Source organism: Aethalodelphis obliquidens, unplaced genomic scaffold (genome assembly GCF_003676395.1).
Source record: "Aethalodelphis obliquidens isolate GAN/ISIS:26980383/991018 unplaced genomic scaffold, ASM367639v1 scaffold30, whole genome shotgun sequence".
Lineage (NCBI taxonomy): Eukaryota > Metazoa > Chordata > Mammalia > Artiodactyla > Delphinidae > Aethalodelphis > Aethalodelphis obliquidens.
The window spans coordinates 15,872,014-15,882,758 of record NW_020837974.1 but is presented as its reverse complement, the minus strand read 5'-3'; the positions used below and the strand labels follow the sequence as shown (position 1 = coordinate 15,882,758).

At 44.5% G+C, this 10,745-nt stretch overlaps 1 pseudogene; it reads left to right on the top strand.

Moving 5' to 3' along the window:
• Nucleotides 1–6,188: 6,188 nt before the first annotated feature.
• Nucleotides 6,189–6,590, top strand: LOC113630687 (60S ribosomal protein L10a pseudogene; annotated as a pseudogene).
• Nucleotides 6,591–10,745: the final 4,155 nt, after the last annotated feature.

The following is a 10,745-nucleotide window of genomic DNA, read 5'->3' as shown; positions in this document are numbered from 1 at the left end:
ACACACACACACACACACACACACACACACACACACACACACACACAGGAATTGATGATCAGAAGTTTACCTCCTCCTCTATGTCTCCAGCTTTCACTGGGGTTCAGCGACACTATTTCTTCCTCTTCTCCTTTAGTCCTTGGGGGCAACATTCTTTGTAGGTTCCTTTCTTTGGCAGCGTTGGGTCTCTGTTGCTGCACGCGGGCTTTCTCTGGTTGTGGCGAGCGGGAGCTACTCTTCGTTTTGGTGCTCGGGCTTCTCATTGCGGTGGCTTCTCTTGTGGAGCACGGGCTCTAGGCGTGGGCTTCCGTAGTTGCAGCATGTGGGCTCAGTAGTTGTGGCTCGCGGGCTCTAGAGCGCAGGCTCCGTATTTGTGGCTCATGGGCTTAGTTGCTCCACGGCATGTGGGATCTTCCCGGACCAGGGCTCGAACCTGTGTCCCCTGCATTGGCAGGTGGATTCTTAACCACTGCACCACCAGGGAAGTCCTCTTTGTAGCTTCCTTTAACCATACACATATCTCTACCAGGAGTCCCTATATTAAAGCCTCTGGAATTGTGCTGTCCAATATAATAACCACTGGCTACATGTAGGTATTTGTATTTAAATTACAATAATTAAATTAAATACAATTTAAAATGCAGTTCCTCCATTGCACTAGACACATTTCAAGTGTTCAGTAGCCAATGTGGATAGTGGCTACCATTTTGAACAGTGCAGATATAGAAATCTGATCATGACAGATGGTTCTATTGGACAGCACTGCTCTAGAACCAGCTGAGTTACAGGGATTCTTAACCACTGCGCCACCAGGGAAGACCCCAAGGCACTTTTATCTGGTTTATATATTTGGGAATCCAGTTTAAACTGTCATTTGTTTTCAACTATTCTAACAGATATTCAAGACATAATGTTTAGGGACTTACGTGGTGGTTCAGTGGTTTAGACTCCACACTTCCACTGCAGGGGGCATGGGTTCGATCCCTGGTCAGGGAACTAAGGTCCCACATGCTGCGTGGCACGACCAAATAAATAAATAAATTCTTTGGTTTTTTGGGGCATATGTACTTTCTTTTAAAATTTAATTTATTAATTTATTTATTTTTGGCTCTGTTGGGTCTTCGTTGCTGCACACGGGCTTTCTCTAGTTGTGGTGAGCAGGAGCTACTCTTTGCTATGGTGCGCGGCCTTCTCATTGTAGTGGATTCTCTTGCTGCAGAGCATGGGCTCTAGGCGTGCGGGCTCAGTAGTTGTGGCGTATGGGCTCAGTTGCTCTGCGGCATGTGGGATCCTCCTGGACCAGGGCTCGAACCCATGTCCCCTGCACTGGCAGGCAGATTCTTAACCACTGCACCATCTGGGAAGTCCAATAAATGAATTCCTAAAAAAAAAAGAAGACATAATGTTTAACCCTCGTACACCGAGGGCGGGAACATGCAACAGTGCAGCCACCTTGGAAAAATTTGGCAGTTCCTTTACATACTAAACGTTTATAACCATATGACCCAACAATCCCACTTTTGGGTATATACCCAAGAGAACTGAAAACATAAAAACTTATACATATGCAAAAACTTGTTCACAATGTGCATTATTTCTAATTGCCAAAAAGTGGAAACAACCTACATGTCCATCAACTAACGCATGGATAAACAAAATCCCAATTCTCAATTTTTCATGGTCCCTTGGACCCCCAGGTCTCAGGTTCCTCCCTTGGGCTGTTATCTATCTGCTGAGACTGTTGGGTTATAAGCCAGCCTGGCCTCCATCTCAGACCACTCTTCAAAACCCTTTTCCATGAATATTTATTGAGCACCTACTGTGTGCCAGGCATGGCACTCAGTGCTGGAGGTACATGGGCTCTGCAGGGTTTCTGGCTCTCATGGAACTTACTGCAGCCATTGACAAGAGTTACAAAGGGGAAGCACAGACCTATGAGACCACATAACAGAAGCCCCTACTCAAACCTGAGGATCAAGGAAGGCGTCTTGGAGGAAGTGATACATTCACTGTACCTGAAGGATGAATAGTAGAAGTGAACCAGGCAGAGAGAAGAGGGTAGAGAACTCCAAGAAGAGGTAAGAGCTTTAGCAAAGGCCTGGAGGCAATAAGGAGCCTGTGGTGTAGAAGCTGCTGGAAGCAACTCACTGTGACTGGCATGTGGGGCGGGGGACGTGCTGTGAGCAGTAAACACAGGCCTGAGGGCCTTGTTAGGACAGGCGATAACAAACCTGCCAAGCTTCCTATTCTGTGGCAGGCCTGGGATCCACAGGCAGCCTTGACAGTAATGGCACCCCAGGCAGTGTCATGATGGTGCCCTGCCATTTACTGCTCATGTTAGAACTTGCAAACACCAGTGGCTTCCTGAGATTCCCCACAAAAGTTGAGTCGGCACACACTGGTGCACCTCTCCAATTGTTAAGATACTGGAATAGTTCTGTACCTCTATGTAAAGAGCCACTGGCCCAGGACTTCCCTGGTGGTCCAGTGGTTGAGACTCCATGCTTCCACTGCAGGAGGGCGCGGGTTTGATCCCTGGCTGGGGAAATAAGATCCTGCATGCTGCACGGCGTGGCCAAAAAAGAAAAATTAAAAAAGAGCCACTGGCCCAAGAAATCCCTCCAGTAACCCCCACACCAGGCACTCTGGCTACTCCTTCAGGAAACTCCAGAAGGGCCCACATTCCTGCTACTGATAGGTCTGCACACCTGAAGAGCAATAGTACACCCTGCCCCCGTGTTATCATGAGGACTGATGTATGTACAATTAAGCCTAGTGCCTAAATGTACATTATTAGTACTTAATGAATGTAGGCTATTATTATTATCACCAAGACAACTTCAGAGCAAAGTCTGCTCCCCAGAAGACAAACCTCCTGTGGGTTTCAGGTAGATGTTACATGTCCTGCCTCCTCATGAATCCCAGAATAGCTGGTGGCAGAAGGACCTCAGGGAGTCTGTAACTGAGCAGGACCCTATGGGGTCTTCCCAGGACAGCTCCCTGCCCCTTGCCCATCCTGTGCCTGCCTTTTTCCTACAGAAAAACTTTAGCCTTCTGGCCTTCCCCAAGCTCCAAAGAATAAATTTAGTCAGAGAAATGAGAAAATGCAGAAACAAAGGAAAATAGTCAAGCAAGACAAAATAATAATAGTTTAGGCATTAAACAAAGTCAAGGACCTTTAGTTCCTCCTCAAGGGCTATAGATAATATTTTGAGCTCTTTTGCAGATACCAGGTGGAAGAAGTTAACTGTATGTTGCCCCAAGAAATTTGACCCCAGACCGGTTGGAAGCAGAAGGTTGATGATGTTGACTCCTGGTTACCTCACCGTCAACAAATCAGAAAAATGTCCACGAACTGATCATGCACCCTGCAACCCTCTCCTCAGCATGTAGCCCCTTCCTCATTTCCCTATATACTCTCCAAGCAAAACTTGGGGAATGGGGAGTGGTTCTTTGGGACATGAGTCCACCTTCTCCCCAGGATTGTTGGCTTCCTCAATAAAGCTATCTTTCCTTTTACGCAACACTTGTCTCTAAGTATTGGACTCTTGAGCAATGAGCAGCCTTACCTGAATTCAGTGAAAAGCCCATGGTCATGACATTCAAGGCCTGGGTCCTTCCACCACCCTGCTCCCCCATGCCTGCCTCTCACCCACATTGCATGGGTGCTCATGAACACAGAGAATGGGCCTTCCTGCTGACTTCCATGGAGAACTTTGGAGACATTTGTAGAAAACCAGAAGCTGCTGTTTACTGCCTCTTCTGCCACTAATACTGGGGCACAAGGTGGGGCTGGGCTGGGGTACAGCATAGTGTAATAAGAGAGCCTGACTGGGGCTCTGACCACAATGGAGTAGTGGGGGCTGGATATACCTACCTATCTTAAACAAGTAAAGAGCCACCCAAAATCTAGGATTTTCAGACACTGGACAACAGGCAGTGGAGGATGGTGAGCTCTGTGCCCTAGTTTATTCTTCTCTGGGAGAGAATTCCCAGAAAGCACAGGAAGAGAGAACCCAAATAGACTCCAGCAGTCTCCCTGAGTTGAGGAGGAGACATTGAGAATTTGCGGAGGCCATGGCCATCAGAATTCACAGGGCAGAGTAATGAAGGAGGGAACTGTACCAAGAGGGAACTCTGGACCCTGGCAGAGGGCTGCCATGAGACTTCAGCTGAGTACTGAGCAGGGGAGAAAATCCCCAGGGCTCATGCGGAGTGGGAGTAGCTGCTGGTCCCACTGGGGAGAGTGAAAAGACCTCCAAACACATGGGCATCTGGTAGAGGATTCAGAAGGGCATTGCCTCAGCATGGGGGCCAAATTAACCCTAGACTAAAGGCTATTCTGGTCCTAACAAATTGTAAAAGCAAGTCTTGAAAGAATCAAACTGTTTCCAAGGCATTAAGACTCCCCGGAACTGCTTGGCCAAGTAACATAACTGTTTACCACAACAAAGTTCAAAATATTTAAAGGAGGAGAGTTCCGGGAATTCCCGGTGGTCCAGTGGTTAGGACTCTGCGCTTCTACTGCAGGGGTCATGGGTTCGTTCAGGGAACTAAGATCCCGCATGCTGTGTGGCACAGCTACCCCTGCCCCAAAATAAGGAGGAGGAGATTTCCACCTATGGTTGAGTGAGGAGGTCAGCAGATCCTCTCTCCAAAAGTAACTAAATCTGGGCAAACTAGACAAAACAGCTACTTCAGGGCTCTGAGATCGACCAAAGGCATATCCCAATCCAAGAAGCAAATTGGGTTGAAAACTGCTCAACTCTGAGTTAGAACAGTGAGAGTCTGTGGTGTTCTTGCTTGGGGTTGCTCCATCGTGCCCCCTTCCCAGCTTGATAGGTTCTGCCAAGGTGGGGCAGGTCTTGAGGACCAGCGGCTTCACTGCTGAAGGGGACTCGTTGGATTTAGAGACCCAGACAATGCTCATGCCAAGCGACGTTGCCGATATAAGTAGCTAAATGTGTGGCATGCAAGTGAAGAGCCTGACGCTGTGGCTGTGGACGAGGCAAGCGTACTCCTAGCTGAGGCTGTGTGCATTTGCCGCAGAGGGCAGAGGGCCCGCTCCACCCTTACACGCTTGGCTAACCCTGGGGCTCCATGTACAGAGAAGACTCAGAAGGGCTCAGTGGAAAGTAAGGCTGGGGCCAACTTGAAAACAACGGGAACTTTGTGCTCTCCTACCCACACACAGATCCATTGGCAGAGGCAGAATTCTCACTGACGCAAAGTAACTGAGTACAACCTCCATCCACTAATTGGCTGACCATTAAGCTACACTGACACAGAGGTCTACCTAGGAACCCAAACTTTAAAATTAAAAAAAAAAAAAAGGATTTTTTAAAACATGGTAGGGACTTCCCTGGTAGTGCAGTGGCTAAGAATCCGCCTGCCGATGCAAGGGACACAGGTTCTAGCCCTGGTCCAGGAAGATCCCACATGCTGTGGAGCAACTAAGCCCATGTGCCACAACTACTGAAGCCCACGTGCCTAGAGCCTGTGCTCCGCAACAAGAGAAGCCACTGCCATGAAAAGCCCGCGTGCCACAATGAAGACCCAACGCAGCCAAAAATAAATTTAATTAATTAAAAAAATAAAAACAGGGTAGAAAGGTCAGTGACCACACACCATGAAGGAGGCAGATTTCACGGATTTTGCCTAGGCCAATTATTAAACAAACAAACATACCATGACAACAATAACCTTTAGGGGGCATCAGAATCCAGTCTAAACTCAGGGGAAAAAAGTAATCAGTAGACGTTGTCTCTGAATGCCCCCAGATGTTGTATTTAATAGACCAAGGCTTTGAAGTAGCTATTATAAATATGTTCAAAGAACTAAACAAAGAAGTGTGACAGCAAAACAAAGATTCAAAGAAAAGTGTAACAACAATGAATCAAAAATAGATCATCTTGATAAGGGGGTAGAAATCATGTGGTTTTTTTTTTACAGAAAAGTTCTGATACATGCTACAACATGGATGAACCTTCAAAATAGTATGTTAAGTGAAATAAACTGGACACAAAAGGACAAATATTGTATGATTCCACTTATATGAGGTACCTAGAATAGGCAAATTCATAGAAACAGAAAAAATAGAGATTATCAGGGACTGGAGGGAGAGAGGAATGGGGAGTTTTTTAGTTAGGGTACAGAGTGTCTGTTGGAATGATGAAAAACTTCTGGAAATGGACATCAAGGTGCTGAAGAAACTCAACAAGAATAAGAAACTGGTCAAGAAGCTGGCCAAAAAGTATGATGCGTTTTTGGCTTCAGAGTCTCTGATCAAGCGGATCCCATGAATCCTGGGCCCAGGCCTGAATAAGTCTGGCAAGTTCCCTTCCTAACTGACCCACAATGAGAACATGGTGGCCAAAGTTGATGAAGTGAAGTCCATGATCAAGTTCCAGATAAAGAAGGTACTGTGTCTGGCCGTGGCTGTTGGCCACATGAAGGTGAAAGATGATGAGCTTGTGTACAACATACAATCAGCTGTCAACTTCCCGGTGTCATTGCTCAAGAAAACTTGGCAGAACAGCCGGGCTTTGTACATTAAGAGCACCACGGGCAAGACCCAGCGCCTGTACTAAGGTGCAGCTCAATAAACCATACGCCCATCATTTAAACAAAAAAAAAAGGAATTCTGGAGTTGAGAGTAACAATAATAACTGAAGTGAAATATTCACTAAAGGGACTCAGCAACAGATTTAAGATGACAGATGATAGAATCAGTGAACTTGAAGATGGGTCAGTAGAAACTATTCAATCTGAAGAACATAGAGGGAAAAGGCAAATAAAAATGAGTCATGGGACTTCCCTGGTGGTCCAGTGCGTAGGACTCTGTGCTCCCAATGCAGGGGGCCCTGGTTTTATCCCTGGTCGGGGAACTAGATCCCACCTGCATGCCACAACTAAGAAGTCCGCATGCCGCAACTGAAGATCCTGTGCACCACAATGAAGATCTGGAGCAGACAAAATAAATAAATTATATATATATATATAGTGTGTGTGTGTGTGTGTGTGTGTGTGTGTATGTGTGTGGCACGTGAGCCTCTCACTGCTGTGGCCTCTCCCACAATGGAGCACAGGCTCTGGATGCGCAGGCCCAGCAGCCATGGCCCACAGGCCCAGCCGCTCTGCGGCACGTGGGATTCCCCCTGGACCGGGGCACGAACCCGTGCCCCCTGTATCCACAGGCAGACTCCCAACCACTGCACCACCAGGGAAGCCCAATAAATATATTTTTTAAAAAATAAGTCTTTGCTCAGTTATCTGTGGAACAACAGGTGTCCCAACATAAGCACAGTAGGAGTCCCAACAGGAAAGGAAAAAGAGAAAAGGGAAGAAAAAAATATTTGAAGAAACAATGGCAGAGATTCCCAGTTGGTGAACATATCTACATACTGGGAGGGTGGCACATCCAGTTTCACGGGGACAGAATCTCCTGTGCTCAGGACCCTTCCAGACCCTGCCCTATGTACTTCTTCATCTGGGTGTTCATCTATATCCTCTATAGTATTCTGTATAATAAACCGGTAAACAAAAACCTAGACACAAAGCAATGAAGTGACTTATCTTCCACTAATAAGTAGCAAAGCTGGAATTCAAACCCAGGACTATCTGACTAAGAAACCAAAATCTTAATCACTTTGCTCATGGAATATATCTTCATAGAAACTAGTAACATTAAGTACTTTACCAGGGAAAAGGGAAAAAAAAGACACGATAGCCAAAAACTTCCCAAATGTGGTGAAAAAATAATCTACACATCTGAGAAACTCAATGAATACCATGTAGGATACATACAAAAAGATCCATGGTCAGACACATTATAGCCAAACTGTTGGAAGACAACAAGAAAAATCATAAAAGCAGCAAATACAAAAGACTCATCATGTGTAGGGAAGCATCAATACTGATATACGCCGACTTTGCATCTGAAACAATGGAGATCAGAAGGTAGTAGAATGACTTTGTTGCAAAGTGCAACAAACAATTCAAAAATGAAATTAAGAAAGCAATTCCAGGGAATTCCCTGGTGGTCCGGTGGTTAGGACTCTACACTCTCACTGCCGAGGGCCTGGGTTCAATCTCTGGTCAGGTAACTAAGATCCCACAAGAGGCACAGCAAAAAAAGAGAAAAGAAAAAGAAAGAAAGAAAGCAATTCCATACATGACTTTGTGCCAGTAAATTCAACCACATAGATGAAATGGAAACATTCCTTAAAAATAATAAACTACCAAAGCTCACTCAAGAATAGAAAACTTGGGGACTGCCCTGGTGATCCAGTGGGTAAGACTCTGTGCTCCCATTGCAGGGGACCTGGGTTCGATCCCTCGTCAGGGAACTAGATCCCATATGCATGCTGCAACTAAGAGTTTGCATGCCGCAACTAAGGTCCGGCGCAGCCTAAATAAATAAATATATATAAAAAAAAAAAGAAAACTTGAATTAGACTTACATAATTAATGAAACAATTTGTAGTTAAACCTTCCTATGAAATCAATTTGAGCACTGTGCCTAAAATAAAAGCTTTATCTTCAAAACTTCACAGACTGGGCTTCCCTGGTGGCGCGGTGGCTGAGAGTCCGCCTGCCAATGTAAGGGACACGGGTTCGTGCCCTGGTCCGGGAAGATCCCACATGCCGCGGAGTGGCTGGGCCCGTGAGCCATGGCCGCTGAGCCTGCGCGTCTAGAGCTTGTGCTCTGCAACGGGAGAGGCCACAACAGTGAGAGGCCCGCGTACCGCAAAACAACAACACCAACAACAAAAACTAGCACAGACCTCTAGGCATTGAAAGGCAGAGTTTTTTCTTTTTCATTCCCAGAAATACTCTTTCATCATACAAAATTTATCGGTTTGGAGGGTTTTGGGGTGTGGTTTTGCTGTTGTTGTTTTTGTTTTTGTCTCTACATGAGCCAACTTTCAAAATATTTGGAAGCATAAAGGATTCACCCTCAGGTTTCCAGCATTTCTCTCCTGGTGACATTGTAAAGTCAGTTGAATTCCTTCACATTCCCCATAAACTGAAGGTAATAAATGGAAATATTCAGGAAAGGAAAAAAACTTTCCTACAAAGAAAACTCCAGGCACAGATGGCTCCACTGGTAAATTCTACCAAATATTTAAGGAAGAACTCAATAATATCAATAAATATTATTAGGAAGAAATAGATATCAATTCTACATGACTTAACATTATCCCAGTCTAATCCCAACAAGGTTTTTGAGAAACTGACAAGCTGATTCTAAAATTTATATAGAAAGCCAAAGACATAGACTAGCCAAAACAATTTTTAAAAAGAAAAAAGAGGAAGTACATTACATGATGTCAAGACTCACTATACAGCTACAGTTATCAAGACATGGTTTTGGTGTAGAGATAAACATATAAATTAATGAAATTAAATAAATAATTCAGAAAAAGATGAACATATATGTGGTCAACTGATGTTTAGCAAAGGTGGCAGGGCAATACGATGGGGGAAAGGAGAATATTCTCAATAAATGGTGCTGAAACAATTGGATAGCCATATGCAAAAAAAAAACCGAAATGAATCATATACAAAAGCTAAGTCGAGGGCTTCCCTAGTGGCACAGTGGTTGAGAGTCCGCCTGCCGATGCAGGGGACACAGGTTCGTGCCCCGGTCCAGGAAGATCCCACATGCCGCGGAGCGGCTGGGCCCGTGAGCCATGGCCGCTGAGCCTGCGCGTCTGGAGCCTGTGCTCCACAACGGGAGAGGCCACAGCAGTGAGAGGCCCGCATACCACCAAAAAAAAAAAAAAAAAAAGCTAAGTCGAATGTATCATAAACCCAAATGTTAAAGCTAAAACTATAAAGCTTCTAGAAGAAAACATAGAAAATATTAGTTACCCCGGGTTTGATGAAGATTTCTTAAATAGGACACAAAAAGCACAAACTATAAAAGAAAAAAAATTACAAATTGAACTCATCAAAATTAAAAATTTGTTGTTCTTCAAAAGATACTGATTTTTTAAAATGAAATGAAAAGCTATGCACTGAGAGATAATATTTGCAAAATATGTATCTGACAAAGCCCTTGTATCTGAGATATATGAAGGTCTCACAACTCAAGAAGAAGACCCAATTTAAAAATAGGCCATAAATTGGAACAGACAGCTCACCAAAAATTCTATCTGGACTTTAGGATCACACAGGCCTGGGTTCAAATCCTGGCTCTACCATTTTCAGACTTTGCCATATTGGGCAGGTCAGTTTACTTCATCTCTCTAAGCCTCATTTTTCGCATTAGCAAGATGGGGAAAATATGTAACTAAATAGTAGGTAGTCGGGAAGATTAAACATAATATTCCTAACTTATTTAGATACTTAAGGAATGTCAGGAATTCCCTGGCGGTGCAGTGGTTAGGACACCACACTCTCACTGCTGAGGGCCTGGATTCAATCCCTGGTTGGGGAACTAAGATCCTACAAGCCTCGCAACATGGCCAAAAAAAAAAAAAAAAAAAATAGAATAAGAGGATCTGAGTACCAGCCTGTCACTTTATTTTTTTAATTGGGGTATAGTTGATTTACAATATGATATCAGTTTCAGGCGTACCTTATAGTGATTCAAAACTTTTATAGATTTACTCCATTTAAAGTTATTATAAAATATTGGCTATACTCCCTGTGCTATACAATACATCCTGCAGCTTACTTATTTTTTAAAATTTATTTATTTATTTTTGACTGCGTTGGGTCTTTGTTGCTGCACGCAG